Here is a 5,831-nt window from a genome sequence, read left to right on the forward strand (position 1 = left end):
TACATCTGTGTCTCTTTTTCTGTTTTGCATATAGGGTTATCGTTACCATTTTTCTAAATTCCATGTATATGCGTTAGTATGCTGTATTGGTCTTTATCTTTCTGGCTTACTTCACTCTGTATAATGGGCTCCAGCTTCATCCATCTCATTAGGACTGGTTCAAATGAATTCTTTTTAATGGCTGAGTAATATTCCATGGTGTATATGTACCACAGCTTCCTTATCCATTCGTCTGCTAATGGGCATCTAGGTTGCTTCCATGTCCTGGCTATTATAAACAGTACTGCGATGAACATCGGGGTACACGTGTCTCTTTCAGATCTGGTTTCCTCCATGTGTATGCCCAGAAGTGGGATTGCTGGGTCATATGGCAGTTCTATTTCCAGTTTTTTAAGGAATCTCTACAGTGTTCTCCATAGTGGCTGTACTAGTTTGCATTCCCACCAACAGTGTAAGAGGGTTCCCTTTTCTCCACACCCTCTCCAGCACTTATTGCTTGTAGACTTTTGGATAGCAGCCATCCTGACTGGCGTGTAATGGTACCTTATCGTGGTTTTGATTTGCATTTCTCTGATAATGAGTGATGTTGAGCATCTTTTCATGTGTTTGTTAGCCATCTGTATGTCTTCTTTGGAGAAATGTCTGTTTAGTTCTTTGGTCCATTTTTTGATTGGGTCATTTATTTTTCCGGAATTGAGCTGCAAGAGTTGCTTGTATATTTTTGAGATTAATCCTTTGTCTGATGCTTCATTTGCTATTATTTTCTCCCAATCTGAGGGCTGTCTTTTCACCTTGCTTATAGTTTCCTTTGTTGTGCAAAAGTTTCATTAGGTCCCATTTGTTTATTTTTGCTTTTATTTCCAATATTCTGGGAGGTGGGTCATAGAGGATGCTGCTGTGATTTACGTCGGAGAGGGTTTTGCCCATGTTCTCCTCTAGGAGTTTTATAGTTTCTGGCCTTACATTTAGATCTTTAATCCATTTTGAGTTTATTTTTGTGTATGGTGTTAGAAAGTGTCCTAGTTTCATTCTTTTACAAGTGGTTGACCAGTTTTCCCAGTACCACTTGTTAAAGAGGTTGTCTTTTTTCCATTGTACATTCTTGCCTCCTTTGTGGAAGATGATAAGGTGTCCACAGGTTCGTGGGTTTATCTCTGGGCTTTCTATTCTGTTCCATTGATCTATAGTTCTGTCTCTGTGCCAGTACCATACTGTCTTGATGACTGTGGCTTTGTAGTAGAGTCTGAAGTCAGACAGGTTGATTCCTCCAGTTCTGTTCTTCTTTCTCAAGATTACTTTGGCTATTGGAGGTTTTTGTATTTCCATACAAATTGCCTACACATAACTTTTAAACAATTCAGTGGATGTCTGAGACAGCAAGGTCACAAGAAATAAAAAAGGGCTTTGTGCAGCAGCTAGTCAACTTGGAAAAGCTATCTACAAACCTTATCTTGGGAAGCTCAACCCTGGGCAGACTTTGTGGCTTCACAGGTAGCATGATATCTGCCTTTTGACCTCTCCCCCCTACATCAGCAAAGGTAAAATTTACATTACTTTTATTTTGTTATCCATCTAAATCCCTTTACTTATTCTGTTATTTACTCTTATCTCTGTATCTGCTTCTAGTAAGCCCCCAGGCACATTATGGACAGGGGGCAGGGAGGTATGACAGCAAGCTCTGGTATGTAATCCTAAGGGTCAGAGGTCTCAAGAATTCCCTCCTGATCACACCCTAAGGAATCTTCTCCAATCTCATAATGGACTCTTTATCTACTTTTGCTTATGGGATAGATAGGCCTGTTGCTAGCAGATTTGGTTTTGTACTAGAAGGGTTTTTGTGCAGTCATGAGCATTCCAGATTCTAAACTGGCAATCATAATTCCAACAGAGCCAGAAGAGTCAGGATGTTCTGTGTAATATTTTCCTTACCTCTGGCCTGTTTATTGGGACCCATGTTCCCCCAGGGACTGTGTTGCTGCCATGCAAAGGTTTCAAGGAGGGATTTTAGGTAAGAGTCAGACTAGTTTTTAGGGAACATAGAAGAACGCCAAGCATCAGAAGATGAAAGGACAAAGACCTGGGAGTGGATGGTGGGGCAGTCCTGAGAAACCCCCGGAGGTCCGGACGCCTTTGCATGTGGAGCGGTCCCCGAGGTCCGGACGCCTTTGCATGCCAGCTCCTTGGACCCAGACCTTGTCACGGGCGAGGTTTCTCTCGCTTGCTCCCGACAGTTAATGCATTCTCAGTTTTGAAATTTTGATGATTTTTAGTCATCTGTGATGTTACACATTATCTGTTTAAAATTTTCATTTGCTCCACAACATGAAAAGAAATATTTGTTGACATTAACTATATGCAATGGACAGCCTTTCTGTCATTTTGGACGATAGATAAGAAAATGAATTCGAGGCAGAGCTTACCCAGAAAGAGCACACACTCTAGTAAAGAAGATGAATCACAAACAGAAGATAGATAGATATAGGGTAAAATGTGCTCGTATTCATAATAAAATTACCATTCTATTTTAAGGCATGAAAAGGAGAAATACAGCCTAAATGCAAGCTAGAGAAGAATTGGATTGTAGCAACAATTTTGGCATTAAAAAATTAAAGGGCCACTTCCACCTTCCCTAGTAGCTCAGCTGGTAAACAATCTGCATGCAATACAGGAGACACCAGTTTGATTCCTGGGTCAGGAAGATCCACTGGAGAAGGGATAGGCTACCCACTTGGTATTCTTGGGCTTTCCTCATGGCACAGACAATAAAGAATCCACCTGCAATGAGAGAGACCTGGGATCCCTGGCCTGGAAGATCCCCTGTAGAAGGGAATGGTTACCCACTCCAGTTTTCTGGCCTGGAGAATCCCATGGACAGAGGAGCTTGGCAGGCTACGGTCCATGTTGTCGCAAAGAGTCTGACACAACTGAGAGATTTTCACTTTCATTTTCTGACTTCTGGTTCTGCCTGAAGGTGCTTGAAAGTTGCCCTTCTGTCCTGAAAAATAAAAAGCTGAACTGACTGAAAAGTTAACTCTAGAATCTAGCAACAGAAGTGAGGTCACAAGGCCAACTGCTGCCCCAAGACTGAAGAGACGGGTGAACACCGGGAGTCAGGGCTTATTGGAGCTAAGGCCACAGGAACCAGGGCCATAGAAGGAGGATGTATTGGTGCACAGACACTCATGTGGGCAAGTCAGGGAGTTAAAAACTCCACAAGAACCTTGCCATTGGTGGGTGTGGGGAGGATGGGACACAATTTTGTGACAGGTTCCCTCAGGAGCTCAATCAGGTTCTCACAGTAAATTAAAACAATTAAATCCCCTTGTGCTTCCTACACGGGGAGGGGGAAAGGTTCATTTTGAAAGACACCAGAGCACTCTGTTCTTAACAAGGTCTGCCCTCAGGAAAAAGTTAACCATGGCCTAAATGATCTGGTGGGAAGGAAATACCGAACTCCATTCAGCTCTTGTTTTTCATGTGATAGACAGGAAATACCCAACTCCAGTTCACTGATAGCTTTCCTGATGCATCAAAGAAGGGAGAAAAAAAAATACTGAAAAAAATACTTGTGAAGTTTCCAGTCCACAGGGGAAAGCTCAGTAAAAGACTGAGATGATTAATAATCATCGGAGTACAGAACACTTTCCATTCTCCCACGTCACCATCACAGTACAAAAAACCCTGTTTACAATGTTCCTTTTATCTCGCATACTGTGCCCAGCTATCAGGAAAAATTACAATGCATAGCAAAAGTCAAAAAACACATTTGAAGAGACAGGCATCAGAAATAGATATGGAAGGGGTGTTGGAATTACCAGACTAGGAATTTAAAACCACCACGATTAAAATGCTAAGGTCTCTAATAGATAAAGTAGACAGTAAGGTAACAAAGTGATGGAAACTTAAGAAGGAACCAGCAGGAAACTCTGTAGATCAAAAATATTGCGACAGAAATGAAGAATGTCTTTGATGAGCTTATTAGTAGGCTAGACACAGCTGAAGAAAGAATCTGAGGATGTCAATAGGAAGCGCCAAAACCGGAAAGCAGGTAGATCAAAGACTGGAAAAAAAAAAAAAAAAAAACAGAATTCAGGGACTGTGGGAAAAATACAAAAGTGTAACATACATGTAATATGAATACCAGAAGAAAGACAAAGAGATGAAAAAACAGAAGAAATATTTAAAACAATAATAACTGAGAATTTTCTCATATTGTCAGACACCTACCCACAGGTTCAGAGAGCTTAGCAAACATGAGGCAGGAAAAAATATGAGGAGGAAAAAAAAAACCCCCACCCTAGCATATTATTTTTAAACTACATAAAATCAAAGATTAAAAAAGATTGTGAAAGGAAACAGGAAAAAACACCATACCTGTAGAAAAACAACGATCAGAATAATATCTGACTTCTGTTCGGAAACCATGCAAGCAAGAAGAGTGGAATGAAATATTTAGTGAGAGAAAAAACCAATGACCTGAAATTTTGTGTATGATGAAATTATTCTTCAACAGTTACAAATAGGTCATTTTCATTAATTTTTCTTGTATATGATAAATCCTTTTACCTAGAGACAGCAGTCTGTTTTGATTGGAAATAAAGTATTCTCTTCGCTCCATTTAATTTCTGCTTCTGGAATTTATGTTGCCTGTGACTTGATGTGGATTTATGTGTTCCTCAGGAATTACCTTTTCTCTCTGTACTTTGTGCTTATCTGACTTCTGGGATTATTCTTTAAAATATCTTTTATTGTATCATGTTATCTTTCTAACGAATGCAATCTATTGTTCCAGTGTCTCCATCATACTTTAAAGGGTGTATCATACTTTTCAATTTTATTAAAACTTTTCCTCATCAGAGTGTTCCTTTTTCTCTTCTGTCTATTCCAGGAATAAATATGCAACATTCCTTCAAATCTCATTGAGATTACCAATGAAGACATTTGTTGCAAGTCCTAGTGTTTTTCATAAATTTGCAGCTTTCCATGTATGATGAGTCTTCTCTTTGTAAATATTTAATGAAAGCGTATTCTTCTAGTATTTAGTTTCTGCTCAGATCTTCTTTGTGTAGTTGAAGAAGGAAGGAACTGTTCAGATAAGCTGCAGTTTTACTTTGCTTACCCAGAGATCTTGAGTTCTGTCTGAAGGAGGAGGAGGAGTAGGGGAGATTGGAAGGAGGAAGGGGAAAGTGAAAACAAGATGTAGCTCTCACAGGGATAATGTTAGTCCTTGCAGCCTCATTCTGGGTTGACTGTGGCACCACGGCTAGCTTGGAAAGCCCCCCTTCTCTAACCGGCATAACTAATGCCACTAGAGCCCAGCTGTGCACATGCCCCCCTGTGTCCGCACGCTGTCTGCACCAACTACAAACTGAATGTTAGTGCCTGTTACGCCTCATCACTGGGTGTGACAACTGGTGAATTATTTAGGCTCATGAAAGGTGGTCTCGCATGACTGCTCCCCCAGCTCCTCTGCCGTCTTTAGGGGCTAGTCGTGCTGGAGTTCTGCTGTGGATAAGAGAACCGCTCCCCTAAGCTCTTTATTTCCTAAACACATTTTTCCTTTCCATGAGGTAAATGGTGGGTTGGACATCTCCTCTCACTTGATTCAGTTTTCCCTACAAAACAGTGTATAAAAATTGTACTAACTTTCTAACAGGAAGAAAACTCAGTTTCCAGCACAGGTATATACATATTTTACCAAAGATTATCTTATGGTTTAGCTCTTTAAAGATTTGAAAGGGAAAGTGAGGTAAATGTGTAAAGTTCAGAATATCATGTGAATTGACTGTTCACAGTTTGTTTAAAAAAAAAAAATCAAACATTCAAAGAAA

The sequence above is a fragment of the Dama dama genome, chromosome 19 (genome assembly GCF_033118175.1).
Source record: "Dama dama isolate Ldn47 chromosome 19, ASM3311817v1, whole genome shotgun sequence".
NCBI classification, from domain to species: Eukaryota; Metazoa; Chordata; class Mammalia; order Artiodactyla; family Cervidae; genus Dama; species Dama dama.